At 41.2% G+C, this 22,671-nt stretch overlaps 1 protein-coding gene across 2 annotated transcripts in view; it reads left to right on the top strand.

The window, feature by feature from the left end:
- The window catches only part of SLCO3A1 (solute carrier organic anion transporter family member 3A1), a 124,868-nt gene that overhangs the window by 68,010 nt on the left and 34,187 nt on the right, over positions 1-22,671 (top strand). The window lies entirely within an intron of this gene.

The following is a 22,671-nucleotide window of genomic DNA, read 5'->3' as shown; positions in this document are numbered from 1 at the left end:
CGGATAGAAAACTCTCCTTATCAGAAAACAGTATCAGTCTCCTAATGATGTGAATCCAAAGGCAGAGCAAAGCGGTTGAATTAATATAGAACCAATTACTCTATGCGACATAGGTGATTATGAGCAGGGTTTATTGGCCAATTTTGGAAGAAGCTATTGTTTTTGCGAGTCCAAGGTTAGACAGAGGCTTGGTGATGCAGAAAATCCAAGCACGATGCACCAAATCACTTTTTCAAATAAGGCTGTGCCAAACTCTGCCTTGATTTTTTTCAAAACCTTTACTTCCGTATGAAAGAGGCTTGTGTTTTTCTACTTGATATTCAAGGTTCCTGAGAATTTCTTTCGAATTTCTCTTGTTTTTCAAACTTTATTGCTTGGAAGTGGCCGAGGGGGCTAGATTTCACCCCACTCTGAACTCTCACTAGCGACCTGAATCAATGAAAAACATTATAGCAAATCTAACTGTCGAAAACCAAGAACTAATCCGCTAGAAACTACCGCCCCCCTGTGAAGGAGGGGATGGGCCACCCAACACATCAGGTAGAAATGTGAAACACATGCAAGAGTTTGGACATTGTTATTTTGCACTGGACTAGCTGTTGAAAAACAGCAGTCACTAGAATTCTGTCATATAACTTCAAAGCTTTTCTTCACTAAAAATGGCTTGAGATGTACATCTCAATGTACATGAAGATGTACATCTTCAAGGATGTAGATCGAGATTCGACATTAGAAAGAACTTTTTGACTTAAGAGCAGTCAATCGGTCGGCTAGGTTACTGCACGGAGCGGTCTCTTGCCCTTCGCTGAGGTTTTCAGACAGAAGCTGGATTGTCATTTAGGAGAGGTTGGTGTAGTGAATCCTGCACTAGGCAGTGGGTTGACCTTGATGACCTTTTGATTCTACAATATGCTTGTGAACTAGCCTGACTGGTTTTCTAAAGCCTGGCACAGTTAAAAAAAAAAAAATGGGAAGAGTTCCCTCCAGATCTCTTCCCTTTAATAATGGAAATGTGAGAAGCTGGAGGCCTGGAACATGGAGAGATGATTACTTCCCCCTGCATCGGCCATGCGCTCCTTAGCTGTGTTTTTATTCAGAACGGCAAGAACGCTACTCCGCACTCAGAAGAATTCCTCTGAAGTCTTTTCTGCTTCGAAAGAAGTGGCAACTGTCCGTTCCCTTTCATCAAACTGGTTTAGAATAAGATAGTGGGAGCGTTTCCATGAATGTCCCGCCACGAATAAAACAGAAGAACAGAAGCCTCTTTTGCAAGGGAAGATAACTTCAGAAGGCCTTGTGTTTTGCTGCAGTTGGGCAAAATGCTTCTTTGAGACACGTCGTCTCACTTGCTTTCCTGGAGCAATGCTTGGCATGCTGCCAAGGCAATTAAGTTGCAGAAATCTGCCGCCGCCAGAATTGCGCATTTGCCTCTTGTCTATATGACAATGCAGCATCTTAGGACTTGTGGGTTAATTATCTTTTCTAAATAATGGATAATGACATATGGGGCCTGGTGTGGTAGACTGTAATCAAGTTATTAGGAAGCAGATGAATACAGCGCAATGCGATGGCATTCTTTCTAACGTAGGCCCCGAAAATTCAATTGCAGGTTTTTTATATATAATTTGCGGCTACAGTAATCTTTTTAAACCCAGCCATCAACCATTTGTTTTTCTCTTTCCTTTCCTTTCTGAATTTGTTAAATTTTATTTTAAAGCAGCAGAATAAGAGGAGGGAGAAACACATAATTGGAAAGCATGGCACCTCTGTTTAAGCTGCCAGGAGACCTGAAAGCTTTGTTGTTAGATATTTCCCAAGTTCTCCAACTTTTATCTATTTGTTTGATAATATTTACTTGTTCATCCCAATTTGTGACTCCCTAAGACAGCAAACAATGAAATGGGGAAGAAAATTACGATGCAATGGAAAAATACCTTTAAAAGTCACCTGGTGCATTTAAACAATGACAACACTTTTTTGTAATGTAATAGCAGCCTGCTATAAAGCCGTAGTTTTCAAATGCCATATTTTATTTTTTCTCTCCGATATGCATCTAGAAGTTGGGTTTTTCGGTAAGTGTTCAGTAAGAAAAGATTCTGTTTTGTATTATTCAGATATAAAGTGGGGCTGGGCACTGTAAACACTGTAAACTGTAAACCGGATATTGTGCTATTTAAAAAATAGAATATATAATTCATCCATCACACTAAACCAAAATGAAGTTTGGTCTTGGGTGAATGAGCTCTCTGTATCTAACCATTATGATGAATAAAACATGGCTTAGCCATGTTGCAGTAATCACACCATTATGACTTGTTCAACAATCTATGATTGATTTGGCATGGTATATGAATGCCTCCAACAAATCATGGTAAAGGGAGATTCATATCATAGTAACTTTCCAGGTTAGATCCTTAGTCATTGACTTTCCAACATAGCTGCTAGATCCAGGATAAGCCATCATGAGGCACTCTTGATCTTGGCTTACTGCAATGCAGAATGCCAGCTATTAAGGTTGGTAAATCATGGTTGTTGGGTTAGCATATTGGGTGAAACTAGCTTATGGCACATTGAGCAAAGTATGATTAAGCAATCTGTGTGCATCGGCTCAGGTTTTGTTCTCAGTCAGGTCCTCATAATATGTAATCATGAGGCCAAAATGCTGTTTTGTTCTTTCTGCAATGAACTCTGCACATTTCTCAGAAGTCCACATCCATACTCAGCAGATAACCTGCCACCTTGAATTTAAGATGGTCCGCTTCTCTTGTTCTCCCTATTTTCCCAAAGAAATCATCACAATATGCAATGCAATCCAGGAAAGTTCTAGTTAAAAATGCCTGTTTATGGGACATTTGGCAATGATATTTAAATGAGCATTTAAAATAAACTTTACCAGATTGCCCTGTAGCATAGCAGCTTCTTTTAGTTCTTGGAATCTTCATTTTACATTCCCTGAAGGTATACAGACTTAATAAATGCATACATAAATAAGGTAGCTCGAAGACCTAACCTAATGCCTGTCCCCTCTCATCTTAGTTGACTGCCAACTTGAGAATAAATTTAAAATGATATAGTGTTAGCCAAAAATAACAATAAGGACAGAAACCTAAACAAATAAATCCAATTACAAACTTCATTGGGCTGTTTAAAGAATGAGTGGCTGTGTGATGCAACCTGAAATGCTAGGTTAGAGTCAGTCTTATTTGGGTTTGGGGGCTTAGCCTTGTTGTGTGATGGCAGGCTGCTTGGTTCGCTTAGGGTTGAGCACCTTGTGCAAACCCAGAAAATCAGTTTATTTGGTCACCAGACCAGACATCCTGTGTGAACCAAGCCACTGTCTCATCCATGCAGACGTGAGCCAGACACCTGAGCAGTATAAAAGGATGATGCAAAGAGATGTGTCATTTGTGTATTTGTTGCTGGTTGAGGAAGGATATAAAAGACCCTGTCCTTCTTTGACCTGAATACAGCCTCCAGGTTTATATAGCCCCCAGATTATGCATTTATATATTAATCCAATGGATATTTTGATGCCAGAAGTAATGGGAAATTTTTCCCAGGCCAGAAGTCATGTGCATTGCCTTACAAAGCTGATTCTTCATGGCTAAGGGGGGAAACAGCCTTGTAGAACAACAGTTGGCTTCCCCTGGTTTGCTGTAGACTTGGGTAACCTTGATTTAATTCATATTAGCCCACCTTACTTCCCTCTCTTGAAGCCAGAACATAAATCAGAGGAGCCTCCATGCTTTCAATAGAAACTGTGAGGCTTAATGGCATTCCATGAGTGAAAGAACATCAGTTCTTGAGGGCCTTTAATGACAGAAGCAAGCCTGAATTCCTGTTGTGGTGACAGCTTCTGTTTGAGAGCAGAAGTTACGATAGGGAACTGAGGGGTGACTTGTGGGTGCAGTGACAGTAGTGTTCTCCAAAGCTTTTGTTGAATGTAAGAGGTGGAGCTGGTGACAAAGAGCACTTTTGAATTCTCCATCCAATTTGTGGGCAGAGAAGTTGCATGGATGATTTCTCTAGGGAAGGAGAAATTCTTCTGTGATTTCTCAAGGGCAGGATCTTCCCTCCCATCCCCTTTGATGCATGGCTACTGAGAAAGAAAGCTCCACAAAAGGACTTCTCTGCAGAGGTCTTCCCTGGCTGCAAGCTTTCCTATTATCTGTGATGGGACTCATCTCCTTGCTGGTTCATCAGAAGGCTGCTAGAGAATCAGAAATGCTGTTCCTGAATGTTCCCAGGGATATATTGGGTCTAAGCAGGCATTAGTTCAGTTGCTGGAATTCTTGTAGCTATCTCCCATCCATCTTAGTTAAATGTTACTCAAGAGAATTCTTTGGAATTGTGCTTGGAAAAGAATCATTTAGGCTGTAGGCAGCTGCAAGACAATCTCAACTTCTAGTGACTCTAGATTTCTTCACGGAGCAATTGGAGTAGTTTGTTATTGCCTTCTTTAGTTTGTTCGTTTTGACTTCCCCATCTAGCTCACGTCCATGGATTTCCCACGTGATGCTTTATCAAAGTACTAATCAGTCTGATCTTGATTAGTTTTCTGGATCAGCAAAGGTGGGCTTGATGCTACCATCTGGTACACAGTAGTTGAATGAGAACAGATAGGAAAAAAAGCAAGAATGTTGCTCTGCCACATCATATGGGGAAGGAAAGAGAGCTTCACATTGCAAGAGAGAAATCAATGTCTGTAACCAGAGAACTGACGCAGAAGATTAACCAGAAGCAAATGCTAAGAATCAGAAGATTTGTTCACTATCCAGGGACTTCAGTAATAAGGAGACTTAAAAAAAATAAATAAAATCAAGCAATTAATAAAAGGGAGTAAGAAGTGGTTAGGTTAGCCAGGAGACTGGTGTTGCACTTAATCTCCCCACTTTTGCTCCGATGAAGATAGACAATGCTTGTGAGTCCCATCCTGTTTAGTCCTTCTGTGCATCAGGAGTGCTCTTTTTCACGTTGTTAATTTTGTTCAAGTGCTTACAAGTCACCTCTGGCATAGACATCTATAACTAGCCACGGTGACGTCAAAATGACATGTATGCCATGATGTCATTGCACCAACGAGGCAGTTAATGCACTCTCATCCTGATGTCTCATTAAGGACTAAGTTGTTGCACGATGGTATCATTATGTGCATGTTGTCATTTGTGTCCCTCCTTCCCCCCGTTGTGGATGTCTGTAAGTGTTGGGCTGAAATGTCAGTAGTGAAAGATTTGTGTGAAGAAAAAAGTGAGGAAGTTTTTACGAATTGAGTTCATACATCATGCTACGTTAAGCCAGTTCTTATTGTATCTATGGCTTATTGAACAAGCCTGAACAGGCCTGGTTCATCCATAATGCTAAGTCAGAGTTTGGCAGCCTTTTCAGGTTTGGGCACCACTATACTACTTTGGGAAGTTCTGCAATCAAAGTGTGGGTGTGACCACTGAAACATATCCTTCCTCCTTTGCATGAGACGGTCTAAACAAATGCCTTTTTTAAATGATTGTAGTTCTTACCCAGCTAATGATTTATTTAGTTAGAGATTTAAATTCTCAAACTAAAGCTGACTTTTAAAGGCAGAGGGATCAGTTGGACAAACAGTAGCAAGAGTATTTTGCTAGTTGTGCTATTGAACCCAAAATGGGCTCCTAAGACAACTTCAGCATTTAGGTATTAAAAGCAAAGCAGACTAGTGTAAACTGGAGATACATTTCTGGATGTGAACAGCAAGACAACACAATGCTCTGCACAAAGGAAAAAATGCAATTGGAAGGAAAGCAGCAAAAATATAAAATTGAGGTTGAAAACATTTACAATGTAATGGCAGTATTCCAAGATACATGGAGGCAGGAAATACCAGGAGTTGCAGTTTAATTTTGTGGGGGGTGTATATTGTAAAATCAGTGATGCAGGAATAGAAAATGTTCTTTTTTTTCCAGAGGTGTGCCTCTCTCTCTCAGACACACATATACAGACATATATATACTCCCACCACCACCATAGCTATTGAAGTTCCTAATTCCTTCTACTTCTGATACATGTGCCAGAGTTTTCAGCCTCTTGGACTCCTGGAAACAAGTGGGATTTTGAAAACTTCCATCACAACTTGGTTATTCAAGGGCTGGCCATTCATAAATTGGTTACTTGGTGGGGAAAAAATAAAGAGTGGGCTTGTGGGACTCCCTGGCCAAGGTAATTCCAGAGATTATGCACAGAAGTCCTCTGCCATGTTTGATTGGTCCTTGTGCAACGTGTTCAAGAGTACAAGGTTGTTTCCAACTGAAAACAAGATGATCCTGTGAGGTAGGTTGGGCTGAGAGCGGGAGACTCACCCAAAGTCTCCTGGGGAGCTTCCATGGCTGAGGGGGGACTTGAACCTGCATCTCCTTGCTCCTACTCCAGCACGCTCACCACTATAGCGGGCTGACACTGGAGCTGAGAGGGAGGAATTGGTCCAAGGGGGATTAGAACCTGGGTCTCCCCACTCTTGGTCCAAGACCTTCCAAATTCGGCTCTTCAATGGAGAAGGGACTGGCCCAAAGACCTCAGGGACCTTCTGTGGCTGAGGATAGAGAAAACATGGCTCTTTTTACTCTTAGAATGGAATTGTGAGAATGTGTGGGTGTGTTCACAAAACGTCTGACATGCTGCATGTATTGACCTGAAGTATAGTTAGAAACATTGTTCTGAAAGGAAATGCAGATAAGAACATACCCTGGGAGAGGAAATGGGGTTAAAAATTTGTACTTTGAGAGGATCATTTCTTTGGAAATGCCTGTTTAAATGCAGGTTTCAGCAAAAAATACTGCAGATAGCTGGAATATGAGGTTGAACTGACTTAAGAATAAACCCACATCAAAGTGAATGGAAGTCACATGGTTTATCCATCCCTACTCGTTGCCCTGGCAACTGAGGACATTTTGGGGAGTCATACACACACTCTTCCCTCTTGACAGGTATCTACAGTATTCCTTCCCTGGAGACTGGCTAATATTGAATCTTTTACCCACTTCCTGCCTTCGCAGAGGCCTTGTTGATGGCCAAAAAGGCTGCCCACACATTCACTCAAGGCTGATCACCTGGAGGCAGCTCTGAGTTACCATAACTGATCAAGCCTACCAGAACTATCTAATATAAAATGCACATCTGTAGAGCTTTGGCCTGGTAGAAGGCTGGGAAAATGACTGCCATGTGTTGTACATCCCGTTTGCTACATTCAGCCATTTTGCTTTATACATTCATTCATTCATTCATTCATGGATGTCCATGGGGTCTGCTCAATGAAGTCAAGAAGGCAACTCCAACAGTGCAATCAAAATGCCACCTGGTTTTTATGTGTGGTGCATCATGCAAACATGCAAACAGATCATGCTGTTGAAGCTGATATTTTGACTTTTTCTTTTACCACACCCTGTGGACTCACTCCCTTCCTTCCTTCCTTCCTTCCTTCCTTCCTTCCTTCCTTCCTTCCTTCCTTCCTTCCTTCCTTCCTTCCTTCCTTCCTTCCTTCCTTCCTTCCTTCCTTCCTTCCTTCCTTCCTTCCTTCCTTCCTGCTACCCAACTCACAAATGTGATTCTAATGTAAGCTTCCAGTTAAAAGCAACAAACAAAAATATCAAGGCTAAAAACTAAAAACACATTGGATCCAAGGACGTTCCCATGTCTACACCTAATGTGCCAGCCCCATGTTTCAGTTTTTCACGGGTATCCTTGCTGCTGTAGAGATCCCCCCTGCCCCCGCCCCATTTGTTATTTTTATAAAGAGATCTTTGCTCAGTTTTTCCCCATCCTTCAGGCTCTGTCCCCGAGCTTGTACCAACATCCAGTCGGAGCCATTTTGATCCCTGAATCAAAAACAGAAGAAGGAAGAGCGAGACGTTAGAGGGAATCAGCCAGCATCATCTCTCATTAATTAACAGCTTCAAGCACTTTCAGAATCTGTCAGGATGACTCTTCATGTTTGTCCTAAAGACAGTCCCGGGGAAAGGAGAATAAATCAGAAATGAGACTCCGCTTTGCCAATATTTCTTGTTTTGCTGTCTTCAGGTTTTTCATCTTCAGTGTTTGGATAACAGCAGGAGCAACAAATATATCTCAAAGCAAAATAAGTCGGCGTCTCCTTTTTCAACATGCTTGCTTGATTGCTTGCTGTTGTTTGAACAGCTACAGCAGAAATGCAAAACCCACCTAACCCAAAGATTTGGAAAGGAGCCAAGAAGCCCACTAAAAATTCATTTATTTGTTATAAATGTGCCTGTGCCTCTTCAGCGGTATGACTCCAAGCAGTTAACAGTTAACTGCATAATATACAATACACAGCGGAATATATGTTACACAGAAAGCATTGCAATAAATTAAAAATTATCAGAATTATCAGACATATCAGTAGCAATAATAAATACAGTCTAACAACAGCAACAACCTCATGAAAGAATAAGTTGCTAACAGGCTATCATTGTTGACAGTATAAAACACTGGCAGTATTTGTAGTAACAAATCCCATTTGAATATTAATGAAAGTTAAAGTTCACTGAGTCCAAGTTAGTTCTGGCCTTGGGAATATGGCCCGGTGCATGTCAAGCAACAAAAACATTACTTATGAGCTGTGCCCCCATTCTAGTGTGGTTCAGCTACAATCAAAATTAACAAGTAAAAAATAACAGTTAAAATTGCAGAAAGGCAATAAAAGCAGTACAGTATACCCCCATGGTATAATTACAGTCTCAGTAAGAATAACACTTTTACAGCTATAACAACCTAAGGCTATAAATGTGGTATCCCTGCCATCTGAGTTGGCTGGTAAGATTTACAACAAAACAGCTCTACCATCTATCTCTGCTAAGTGCCAAGTGCAGGCTATAATTTGGAAAATGTTGTGCAGTTCTAAACAACAGGGTTAGACTGAATATGATGATCAAACATCATACATTGTGATGGCTAAGAGAGGGACTAGAACACAGGGTTTCCAGCTGTTGGTCCAGCACCTTCACTACAACATCACATTAGATTCCCATTGATAAAATCAAGACTCTGGTACAGCTTGAAAACTCCATTCAAAGATATTGCATTGGGGGGAAATAAATTTTGTGACCAAATTTGAAATTAGCTATCTATCTATCTATCTATCTATCTATCTATCTATCTATCTATCTATCTATCTATCTATCTATCTATCTATCTCCCTCCCTCCCTCCCTCCCTCCCTCCCTCCCCAATATATATAATTTTGTTTTATTAAAGTTTTTTTTTAAAAGGAAGATAAAAACTAATACAAACTAATATAAAGTAAGAAAAAGAGAAAGAAATCAAAGAGAAAGATAAAAGTGCAAGAAAGGAAGAAAAAGAAAAAAAAACATACAAAGAAGTAGCTTCCAACCTTCTTTACAGAAGTTATAAGTATACTTCTTAGTCTATGGTTACAACGTAACTCTCTTCTTTCTATAATCTATCCTGCCTAATCCTCAAAACCATAAATCATAAGTTTATTTTTTTTCTGTTTCATGCAAAAAGTCCATAAGGGGTTTCCAGTCAGCAATAAACATAGATACTGTCTTTTCTCTATCAAAGAAGTCAATTTAGCCATCTCAGCCAGTTCCGTCATCTTCACCAACCAGTCCTCCATTATGGGTAGTGCCAAATCTTTCCCTCTTTGTCCATGCAAAGCCCTATGATGACCAAACCTCAATTACTTCTTACATTCTTATGGAGGAAATTCAGAGTTATTAGCTGGCTTTCTCTGCTCTCCCCATCATTGCATTCAAGAAGTGCGATTGAGTGGGAATAGATGCAAAAAGGGGCTAATAATTTGCAGAATGAGAGAGGAGGCGGGAGAACTATCTCCCCCACAGAGCATCTGTTCTGTGTGTAAATAGATCTAGATTTGGTTCCTGTCATTTCCAGAGAAGAGTATGGATAGGCTGGTCTGCAAACCTAAAGAATCATTGATTTGGTTTCCACATTGCCCTAGTCTGATAGCTTCCTGAAGAAACTGCTACTGGCTGTGTGGTCACCACACGTTCAGACATTAATCATGGAGACCAACCTCAGAGTCTGTGTGGTGAGTTTTAGTACCAGGCAGACAAATCCCTTAACACTTTGTTTCTCGCCAATTCTTATTCCACTGGGTGGAAGAGAATTTGCTTTCGAGTTGCCTTCAGAGGAGAACAGAGTCCTGGCTGGAGTGTGGGCTCCTTGCACTTACTCAGTTCTTGCATTTACTCTGGGTGGCCACTAAAAAGTGTCCTTTTCTTCCTGGTTCCATCTTCCCTCCAGCAATGTGAAACCTACCTGGCTTTGGTGCTTCTGTTTAGTCCCAAAGGAAGATTTCAGGTAAGACCTCCTCCCTGGGGACTTTTTCAGTACTATCCCATTGACAGCTGTCCTGTCCATGAAAAATGGTTGGATAATTTCTCCTCTCCTCAGAGAAATTCAGAGAAATCTTTTGCCAAGTTTCGCTGATTCTAATTCAGAGGCTGTTGGTGGTGTCCTCCAGCATGAACCCAACCTTTGAAAATGTCTGAATAACCAAGGGACTGAAGCAACAATCTGTGATCAAGCTCTTGTGATGTTGTGGATAGCAGTAATTACTGTGCACTGAGGAAGAACTCTTGGCCCTGAACTGGAGAGTTGGTCCAAGGCCCAACTCTGGGCAGGTGGGTCACAAGGTGCCCCCAGCTTCTTTGCTACAGAATATTGAGGAGCAACAATCTATCACCTTCATTCAGGAGACCTTCATGGAGCAGAACAAGCTGCATAGAAAGCTTCTTTTGATTTCATGATGATAACGGAAGCACTTATGACCATTTATTCTCTACTTGCACCCAACTCCTGGAGGCCACAATTACAGTCTCCTTTGAATCCACTGGTCTCTGTAGCTAGTGCAGTTTATTTTATCCCAACGATCTTTCCATAGGGAGATGCATCCTTTTATTATCTACTACAGCAGCATGAAAATGTAGGACAAGTAGGGATTATCTGGGTCTTTAAAGGGGAGGCTGTTCCCATTGCCTGGAGAAGAACATTGGAAGCTATTTCAGGATTCGGAGAATCCATTGGACTGGTGTCAGTGGCTTGTTCTGTGATTAATTCTTGTTATTTAGGTTCTGGTAAACAGGAGTATTGAGTTGGTGAGTTGTTTTTACCCTTGCAACATCTGCTTGTTTGAGGATAAAATAAATAGTTGTTTAAGCTGAGCTTTAGGGTATGGGTCAAATAGAATAGCATGCAGTTGCTGCAAAAAATAAAAATTACCATACCAACCTATACTGAGGATGGGTGCACTGAGCAGTTTTCTCTTCTTGTACATTTGATTTCAGTTTTTAACCTCAAGCCCTTTCTTTTCAGATTACAAAACCCAAAACCCATCAGAATTATTCTAAGTTCTTGTTTTTAAATGAGCCAAATTCAAGAGGGACAATTATTCCTAGCATGGAAAGTATCAGGTTGTACCTGTGGACCCATGTAGCTGTTCGTTGAGGAAACAAGAAAAAAAGAGATGTTAACCTTAATTCAGTGCTTCCAGCATCACACAGATGCAGTCTGAATCTTTAGTTGCTAAGCACTCGAGATCCCTGTCTACATGGGCATAATCTATTTCTATTTCTCCCACATCGGAATATATTTTAAACTGATGTTGTTGGTTTTTTTATGTTTACAAAAGAAGAAAAGGTTAAAATGATAGATATAGATCATCAGAGGACATCACCTAGTCAACATTGTCTAATCTTAGACCTGTGTAGTCATTTCATAGGATGTTACTAATAGATTCCAGGGCTGGAAGTTAGACTGGGAAATCAAGAACGAGTCCCAAAACTGCACAGATGCAAAGGAGCTTGGCTCAAGGACATCTTTATTTGTTTCATGCACTTTTCACCCGCCTCTTATCTCTTTCACCTCCTAATAAATTTTAACTGTCTCCCTGTGCAAAAACAAACTCATCATAACATGGATCTTTGATCGTTTGCAAACAGCTTCTTTTCATCCACAGCTTTCCATCTGTTTAGATTTCTGCCTGTTGATAGTTTTGCTGACATGCTATCAATCCTTTTTGATAGTATGTCACATTTGGGGGGGGGGTTAATTTATTCATCAACCATTTACAATTACAATTTTTTTTCCAACTGGAAGGAATAAATGTTCAATATCTTGGTTGGTAGTTTCAAATAGAATAGAATAGAATAGAATAGAATAGAATAGAATAGAATAGAATAGAATAGAATAGAATAGAATAGAATAGAATAGAATAGAATAGAATAGAAATCTTTATTGTCATTGTACAAATGGGATAAGTTATGGAGGAATTTGGTTCCTTTTTTTCTCTCTCCCCCCAAGTTGTATAGTTTATATACCTTTTAGTCTGTGAGTCCTAAATATTACAGAAAAACTCTGTTATGGTGCCTTTCTATTTTCAAGTAATTTCTTTTCTGTAGTTTAGGTTAGCATCCCACTGGTACATTGATGCAAATAACGTGCTTGAAGGTTGCCAATGAAAAGAACTCCAGCTGGTAACAGGCAGGGCTGAATATGTCCTATTCATTGAATTACAAGAAGGTCCCCCAAAGAAATTTGGTTACTGGAAATATCCACCAGCATATTGAGCACCAAGCTGAGCCAAACAACTGATAGGAATTAAATTATAAATTGTTAAATTATCCAATCAGGAGCTTTAGCAGGGAAGGTGAATCAGTCTTGAAGCCCAATGCGTATTAGCTTGTTAAGTAGCACCTGGTCTCCCTCTGTTTTGTCCTATATATTTTATCTTGCTATCTTCCAGATGCTTAGTTAATTAGCTTGAACAAGGATGAAGCAGCCTCCTTGAGGTTTCCTTTCATTCCTTGGGGTCTGGCTATTGATCCTTTTGTTCTGCTTCATCCAGAGGGCCCCCAGGAAGCCACTGATCCCTTTGTGTCATTTGTTTTGAAGTCTATAACTCAGGCACCCATTGTGGGGTGGATCTCTGTGTCACAGCGTTAAAAAGCTCCTGGGGTTTGTTTGATCCATAGTTTGTTTTAGCCATTCTTTCTAGTATTTATTTCTGGCTCTGATGGCTCCTCCATATGCCAGAGCAAAACAAACACACTCTATTCACCTCCCATGTAAACCACCTGGCCTCTCCATCATCACTCTGCCAAAAGCTTTTTTTTTTTTTTGGGACATGTATGGGTAATATTGTCAACAAGGTTAGAGTAAGCTGTCCCACTTTGAACTGGTAACGATAAAGCTGAAAGGCTGGTGTTTACCACAGTCTCTGGCCACCTAAAAAGTCCGACCTGACTCAGAAACAAAGAAAATATACCAACTCTGGGCTGTACATCCTGCTTTTATTCTCAATATTTCTCTGTCCACTCAAGCACTGGGTGGTGAAATGTTCTGCCGCCTTTTTACTTTTCAAACCAAGATTATCAGAAAGATATTATGGAAAGGGACTCAAGACTTTCTCTCTTGGTCTGTTTGCCCCTCAGTAGGATGACCCTCCAGAAACCAAACAGAATTGGACCAGATGTGGTGGCATGGGAGAAGCCAGCAAAAGACAGGACAGGCTTGAAAATGGGCTTGATCAGTGGCTACCTCCTTCTTCCCTCCTGATCCGGTGACCCAGAGCAGAATGTACACACAAACACACACACACATGCGCGCGCACACACATTGATGCAACAGACCAGGAGAGCAGAAGGGCATGCTCGTATACACACTGACTGGACATGTGACTTTGTTATGCAGAAGAAACTACAGATGCTTCCTATGGCCACTGTTGATAAAACATTCCTGAAGCTGTGTTTGCATGCTTTCTTCCCTCATTTTTCCTACCCGTTCTCATTCAGTTTGATGAAAATATTTGCTGTAGAAATTCTTTCCAAGAAGAGGAAAACTTTTCCTGGGTGGAGTTCTTGCCCCTATTGAGTGGCGAGGTGGCCAAGAGGTAGATGTGGATATTGTGCCTTTTGTCGTCCATTGTCGTCCATTGTTGTATAATGCCAGCCCTCCCTTCCTCCCAGGCTTCCATTTAAAACCAAGGGAAGACCTTTCAAAGGATGTTGTGTGTGTGTGTGTGTTGGTGGAACTGTCACCACTAACAAGAGAATCCTGCCCTAGAGAAATAGTTGAGGGTGTGTCTCCTTCCTTTGTGAAAAAAAAAAGTCAAAGACATCACCTTTCCAATTTCCCTACCTACAAGTTGAGTGAAGGATTGTGAAAGGCTGTCTGTGCCCACCTCTGGTATTTTCTCACTGGCAGTGCAATGGGCCCATCTAATGGAACAGCCGCCAAGCCACCGGAGCAGAAAGATGGGCTCTCATTGAGCATGCAGCCCCAAAGGCAGGCATGGGGTGTTTTGCTTGCTACTACATGGGGGAAATTCTTTACAATGGTGAGTTGCCTCTGCCAGCCTTAAGAACACAGAAGGCGTATATTTTACAGCACAACTTCTGTCCTGCAACCACAGCTGTTCCTGTGGATGTCGACAGGAGGTATGCGTGGGGGCAGGATGAATGAGCATTGTAATATCCTGATGTGAGTTCCACCCTTTTGTGCTTGTGTCTCAATGTTGCCCACATTGAGGGGCAGAGCTTGCATGGTGACCCTGGTTTTGTCATTTTGACAGGCCTGTGGATTCTGCAGACAATTCTGGCCCCTCCAGGCCATTGGTCCTTTCACACCCATTTCATGGTCCAGTCCTTGCAACACTCTGGATGCTGCAGAATCTGGCCACTAGCTGGAGGATCAGGAACTTGGTCCTTCTACAGCCCAACCCATGCTCCCTTTTTCCTGGGATCATTGATAATGAAAGTCAGGGGATTTCCAGAACTTCGAGCTGGTGTTTTGCCACTTCACCTGGTATTGCAAAGGACAGCCTGGGAAAATACATGCAGTTATATTTTTATGGCCTTGTGGTTCCACCCATGTTCCTCTTTTTTCCATCTCTCTCTATCTCTCTCTCTCTCTGTTCTTTTCCTTTAGCATCCTCTAGTGGTAGAATCCTAGATAGGAGAAAAAAGTCCTCAGGAATTCCTTCATAGGAATATGCTTATCCAGTGATTAATCCAATTTTGTACCAGCTTTATTTAATACATTACTTTCCCTCAAGTGGAGCCTCTCCAGACACTTATTTGCTTCTTCCCAGTCACCTTGCAATCTGATCTTGTCTTACCTGATCAGGTCCAAACCCCAGGTTCGAAGGGTGTCCATTACTCTATTTTACAAAATAAACATTCTCCATATTCCTGCCCTCTTCTTTTTCCTAACTCTGTTGCATGAGGGAGAGTCCTTGACAAACTTGCATCATTTTGTATAGTCAACCTAATAAAATAATTGCCCTTATAGATTGTGGGGAAAGCGATTCTGCTACTGTTGCTTTGGGTCATTAATCAAAACTTTGCACTTTGGTTAGGTACAAGGGATGAGATGAATGCTACAAGGTATTCTTCATGAAAGGGAAAATCTGTTTTCTTAATTGCAACTTTTCAAACTTCCACTGCGGTCCAGTCTTTCTGGACTCCAGCACAGAGCCATAATAATTGGGTGTCACGGGGAAACTGAGATTACATCAAAATAACAGCTCACTTTTATAAAATGATGTACCGATGATATATGACACTGGCTAAATTGTCTAAAATGTATAAAGGAATATCAAGTCAGTGCTGGAAGTGTAAAAAGGAAGAGGGGACTTTTTATCATGCATGGTAGACTTGTGAAAAAGAAAAAAAAATTGGGTACAAATCCATACAATGATGCAAAAGATATTGCGGATTAACATCATGATGAAACCAGAATTATTCCTACTGGGTTTTATGGACAAGGAATTAGAAAAGAAATATGGGAAGTTAATATTGTATATGATAACTCGGGCAAGATTATTGCATGCAAAAAATTGGAAAAGCAATTAAATGCCTACAGTGGAAGATTGGATTATAAAATTAACTCAACTTGCAAAAATGGCGAAGCTGACCAGTTTAGTCAGAGAAAAAATGATAAAGGCTTTTTTGAAAGACTGGAAACTTTAAATGGACATTTTGCTGAAAGAAGAAAAAAAATGATGATTTGGGGATTTGAGGATTAAAAATGAGACAGAGGTTGGGAAAAAGTTTAAGGTGACAATTGCTCAGTAGAAAAAAAGGCGGAAGGCACAATTGTATCTTTTTTTCTTTTTAAATTTTTTCTTGTTTCTGTATTTCTTATTTTCTATCTCTGTTCTTGTTTTGTAAATTTTACTACATTGAAAAATTTTATATATATAAATTGAGAATATATATATATATATATTCTCAATTTATATATATAAAATTTATATATAATTTTTCAATTTGTATATATAAAATAACAACTCCCTGCTGTCACAATGCAAATCCCATCTTTACACATTTGCATCCAAATGTTGCATCAAGATGCATTGAGGCATAGTTTGTCACTTCCCCCCATTCCAGTGACCACCTATGCATTAATATATGATGGGAGCAACTTTCTGCTCCCACCACCCCAGATATTCCAGCCTTTTCTCAGATAACCTAGATGAAGCAGTAAATCTATATATCCTTTCCAAAGATATTATAACTCCTATACACAGGACCTCCAGTTGTGGAATGGGTGGATGAAAAGGTTGGTCTTGACACCAAAGTGCTCACTCAGAAGCACATTTGTTCCATCTGTTTCATTGTTGTTCTTCTTCTTGTTCTTGTTGTTATTCCAGTTGCTTAATTACTAAAAGACTAATTTCTCCAGAATTAAATTTCTTTGTTTTTATGTTGCTGCTGGGTTCACATGACGAAAATGTCAGGCAGAGTGAAGCCATGACCACATTCCACACCAAAAATACACACCAGCGTTAGAGAGATTTAAAGAATGCAATGTCTTTATCTTGTTCTCCAAAGAAATCCAGCCAGAAGTTATAAAACATATCTGGTTGTTTATTGAGAAAAATAAAACTACATAAAATGCAAGTTTCATGCAAAACATAAAAATCACTTCTTCTCATTTATGTGGCATCCAAGACTTATCCAATACACAAGTTCAACAAAGTCTCTAGCCAAAAATTCTCAGAGAAGAGGTACACTAATTAGTTATTAGTTACAACTACATAACCTATAAAACTGATTACATGATGACTAAAAACCTACTAGCAGTGAGGCATACAATCACCCACAATTTATTGGAACTATGCACCTCCCCTTAGGTAACTAGCATGAAGACGCCAATAGGTGGCAGTAAATAGCAGTATACGTGCAAACTAGAAGGCCAATACAGGTGGCATGATTTCTGCAGCCATAACAATTTTGTTTGAAGATAAGCAATTTGCTCTTCTTCACATGAGAATATCCTAACAGAAAAGTTGATCTTCCCTCTGAAACACCATATTAGGGACACAGGTGTTTAGTCATACCCTCTGGTTTTCAGAAAGAACATCCTTATTCTAGAAAGTATTCTTCCTTTTGCTCTAAATCTGTAGAAATTATTTATTTTCCCCCATCTTGGCAGTGGTTGGATAGGATGAGCACGATGTCGGTGATGTTTACCCTCAATCATGGCCCAAACAAGCCTTGGAAACTTCTGATTTCGGCCATCCACTCATGATGTTGCCTTCATCTCTTCCCCAATCCATATCTGAGGCAGCTTGAAGTGTACTTAGCTATCCCAGGGTGAAATTTGTGTTTTTCCCTTTAAGATTGCAACAAGCCACAGCAGGTTTGCTGTTGGTGCTATAGTCATATGGACCCTAGGGAATGGGGTCATCCTGGCACTTACTGGCCTCTTTATTCACTGAAAGAATGAACCCAATGATTGGAGAGATCCAGACTGGTTTTCTTTATGAAGTTTCCAAAATTATGGCTTACCAGGAGCCCAGTCCCAGTCATTACTGGCTGGGGAATTCTGGGAGTTGAAATCCACACATCTTAAAGTTGCCAAGGTTGAGAAACATTGTCAGAGACTTAATATAGGTTCACCGATAACAGAAGAGGAGTACAATGCGGTTGAATAGTTATTTTACAACTTAGAATAAAGTGCAGATGAAGTCTTGCAAGGAAGTTCAGCACCCCTCTATCCAAGGCCATAATAATTGGGCACAGAACAAGCACTGCTACAAGGATATATAAAAAAAACAAATGCCATGTTAATTACCCTTGGTGGTTACTGTAATAGTATGACTCCTTTTCCACCTCAGGGTGAGGAATGTTGTAAAAAGACATTTGTTATTTATGTTCTTGGGGAAGGCACTAGTAAGAAGACATACAGTTAGGTTTTTTTTAATCAAAGCCATTTCTAACTTTGGGAGGATATTTCCCAAGAGCTCTTGAAGATTGAAACGCATGGGGAGATTTGCAATTCTTGCCAGTCAATCACAATTGTTCATTGTTGATTGACTTCGGACTGACATGGCAAGGCAAGAGATAATGGCGAGGCATCAGTTCAGCTAATGCGACCGTCAGTGTAATGCATTGAAATGGATGAAATACTGTATATATGTGAGAAATCTAGATTACAAACTGCAACCCTTATTTTAGCAGAGTAGCTAATACAAGATTTAAGCTAATAAATATATATATAATATGAGAGTATTCAAGCTTTACTTCTATTTCTGTCTTCCAGAACCATTCTGTCCTGGGTAGCAGAAGAGCCTTGTTCTTTCAAACCAGGCTGTCCCTCTGTATCCCCAGGTCTTGAGCCAAACCAGTAGTGGTGGTGAGGAATCCCCATGGTGGACCAGGGAAGAATGCTAGATCGATTGATCTCTCTCCTTCCTTCCCTCCCTCCCTCTCTCTCTCTGCCACCTCTGATTGCAACCCCTGCTACCTGTTGTTTGCATTGCTTTTGACCATGGGTTTACTATTCTTCTAGAACAGCGTTAACCCCCTGTTCAAAAATATGTGGCAGAATGTAGAGCAAGCCTTGGGGATAGGAAAGGAATGAGCAAGCCATTAAAGGGGGACTGTCAGGAAAGTTTACATAGTCCTGAGGAGAGCATGAGAAAAAAGATTAAAATAACCATGCCTTGACTTTGTTTGGTATAAGATGGAGTAAAGAGAAACTCTGGTAGACTTTCAAGAGTCTGTTCTTCTGCCCTACAACAAGAGAACATTTCTAGAATCCCTGCCATGCCTGTTTCTTGAGCTGGCCTACCTCAAAAGGCTGACAAAATACCTCTCCCCTCCCCCCCCAAAAAAGGTGATAAGAACACAAGGAGGCACCAGTTGTGAGCTGGAGTGGGAGGGAGCTATCCCACTGCACAGAGAAACTCTCCCTGCTCTTTTGCTGTTCATAGGGCTGCTTTTAATACTGGCTTGGTGGTCCTCTGAAAGAAGAGTAAAGTTGTGTTCCAAAGGAGCCTGAACATGGGATTGCAAGCCCCCCACTCCCAAGAGCCTGTCTGCTGATTTATGGCCTTACTGACAAGCATTGGCGTCCCCACATCTTCTGCAACCCCTCCAACCCTAGCAACTGGCTATTAGGCTGGAAAAAGTGGAACAAAAGAGGGAAAATCAGATTCCCCACTTCTTTTGACACCGCTGCTAGTGTGATGGAATGGAATTATGAAGGCCAAGCTCAGGGAGATAAGCATTTTCTTAGCTCACCAGAACCGCGTGGGAGGAACAAAAGGATGAGAATGACACCTCCCTGAGGAATTCACACTGTTGTGGCTGGAGGACTTTGGGAACTGGGGTTTTAGTCTGGGAAGATTGATGTCTGGCCTAGCCCAAGGAACTCAAAGAGACCACGCAAATTCAGTCCAGCTATGTTTATTAGCTACAACCTCTAGCAAGAATCTTCCCAGACTGAAACCCCAGTTCCCAAAGTCCTCCAGCCACAAGAGTGTGAATTCCTCAGGGAGGTGTCATTCTCATCCTTTTGTTACTCCCACGCGGTTCCGGTGAGCTAAGAAAATGCTTATCTCCCTGAGCTTGGCCTTCATAATTCCATTCCATCACAGCTAGCCCTGCAATCAGCTGCCAGGAGCTTGTGCAAAATGCAAAGAGCAACTTTGAGAGATGGCTAAAGAAGTTGGTTGAGCCATCTGTGGAAACTCGCCTGATCAAAGCCCAGTCCAGTTAAGGAGAGTGATTGGTGGATGTTTTCTTACTGCTGACATTTGGGGGGAGACAAGAGAACCAAAATCTTATACCAATATAGTTTTCTGCCTGTTGAAGGCCTGATGGATAGCAATTCAACTGAGTCATGAGGAAGAGCCTTCAGAAATCAGATCCAAGAGAGGACATTGTTGTTGTTGTTGTTGTTTAGTCGTTAAGTCGTGTCCGACTCTTCGTGACCCCATGAACCATATTGCGCCAGGCCTTCCTGTCCTTCACTGCCTCCCTGAGTTTGCTCAGTTTCATGCTCATTGCTTCAGTGATGCTATCTAACCATCTCATCCTCTGCCGTCCTCTTCTCCTTTTGCCTTCAATCTTTCCCAGCATCAGGGTCTTCTCCAAAGAGATCTCTCTTCGCATTAGGTGGCCAAAATATCTGAGCTTGAGCTTCATTATCGATCCTTCCAATGAGCAATCAGGGTTGATTTCCTTTAAGATTGACTGGTTTGACCTCCTAGCAGTCCAGGGGACTCTCAAGAGTCTTCTCCAGCACCACAGTTCAAAGGCATCAATTCTTTGGCGCTCAGCCTTTTTTATGGTCCAGCTCTCACAGCCATACATTACTACTGGAAAGAGAGGACATAGCAGCCCACATAAACACATTGCACCCTTGGTAGGCAACAAATGGGCCGTAAGTCTATAGAGTTAATTGAACAATACTAAAGTAGACTGAAGCACATTGATAAGTTAGATTTTATTCCCCCTTGGCACCTCACTTCTCTTTGTGTATGTGTGTACATACATGCAAGACACCGGAAATGGTTCACACCAAGGCATGAGAAATGTGTACATCATTGCCCATCAGAATCTCTACCTGACTCTTAACCAAAATTAGTTGGTGACCAGGAGCCCAGAGTGCTTGGTTTGCAGGAGAAGACCACAGATTCAGGTCCTGCTCAGCTCAGATGAGTCCATCAGATGGTTTTTAGAAGTATAGGGGAGCAGAGAGCCAGTTTGGTGTAGTGATTAAAGATGTTGGATTAGGAACTGAGAGATCCAGGTTCCAGTTCTCCCTTAGGCATGGAAGATGGCTGGATGATTCTGGTTTCTCTTCAGATCATATCAATCTCCCACCCCACCCACCCACCAACAGTCCTTCCAGGCCTTCCCTCTCAGCTCAAGAGTCAAGGTGGCCCAGGGGTGAAGGTGCTGGACTAGGAACGGGGAAACCCACATTTTGGTTCCCCCTCAACCATGGAAGCTTCCTGCATGAATTTGGGTCAGCCAAATCTCTGTGGGACTTTGGGCTGATCCTTCTCTCTCATCCCTAGATTAGGTATCACTAAACATCCTGGAAAAAAGTTTTGAAAATCTGGGCAAGAAAACTGCATGGACTTGTCCATGTAGTTGCCAGAAGTCGAGGCTAACTTGGACGACATAATAACAAGTAATAACACTGTGAGAAAAACCACAACAGCTATTGTATTTTTTATCAAAACCCACGTGTTCATCTCTTTTCCTTTCTGCCACATTTTAGATTATTCCTTTCTCAAGGCAAGCTCTAAAGTAATAACAGACTCAGTATTTTATCCCGTTGAATTAAGCTGCAAAGCTTTAGATTCACCTTAGCTTAACTTGGCATTAGGTGTTGCATTTCTACAACATACTAAGCTTCATTCATTTAACTTGGACTTTTGTGTGGTGCAAACCCATGCCATTTGGTTAGTTCAGGGCTCAATGTACTGTGCAAACTGGGTTAATTCAGTTACCAGGTTAAATCTGTTGTCTGTACATGAGAATCGGGAAACCACAAAGGGTCTGCAGGATCAGATTGAAGTGAGTCCACCAAGCATTCTGTTTCAAACGATGGTCAGCCAGATGATGATGAAGTATTAATTTTATATGCTGCCCAACTCCCAGATGCCTCTGGCAAAACCAGAAGGGGGACATGGACTGTTGCCTGATGCTGGTCCTCAACTTGTACTGCCTCTGAACGTGGTGGTTCTATGTGTTAGCTAGAGGTCATTCTTAGCCCCTTGGTCCTGTAACATAGGAAATGCATCCATTATCTGCCAGGCAAGAGACATCCCAGGGGCTGAGATGCTCGGAATAATTTGCCTAGCTATCTTATAATTAGGAATTTGACTAATGTGTTGGGAGCCGCTGTCAGTGAATATTGATGAGATTAGAAGAAAGAAATGGGAGGGGGCTGGATCAAAACTAAATTTGATTTAATTTCACATTCATTTAAATTTTAATTGGCATATTTCAATATGATCATGCTCTGTGTATTTAGTTGTGTTCTCTTTCCATCACATTAAAAATTACAATTTAGTTGCAGTTTGGAGGGCTGCATCTAAGCCTTCCAGTGGAGCAGGGTGGGATGAGGGAATGGGGTATTCTCAGGTTGTTCATCTCTGCAATAACTTGAAAACAAGAGCTGGACCAGGTGCTCTGTTTGAATGAGTGAGCGCTAACCTAAACAAAATTATTTACAAAACTAGTAGATCAGAAGGATAGGTTAGAATTCTACTCTCTGCCTTGCAGAATTGGAGATCTCTGAACAACATTCAATTTTGTGAGCTCCAGCACCCTCCAGAATGAAGTTTCCCACCAGCACCAGACATGGGATGGTCCCTCTCTTACCTTCATTGTGTTGT

Source organism: Python bivittatus, unplaced genomic scaffold, assembly GCF_059951505.1.
Source record: "Python bivittatus isolate LINGU-HERP-01145 unplaced genomic scaffold, Pbiv_v1 ctg000140_np1212, whole genome shotgun sequence".
In the NCBI taxonomy this organism is placed as follows: Eukaryota; Metazoa; Chordata; class Lepidosauria; order Squamata; family Pythonidae; genus Python; species Python bivittatus.
Note: the sequence above shows the minus strand (reverse complement) of the source record. Positions and strands in the feature narration are given on the sequence as shown.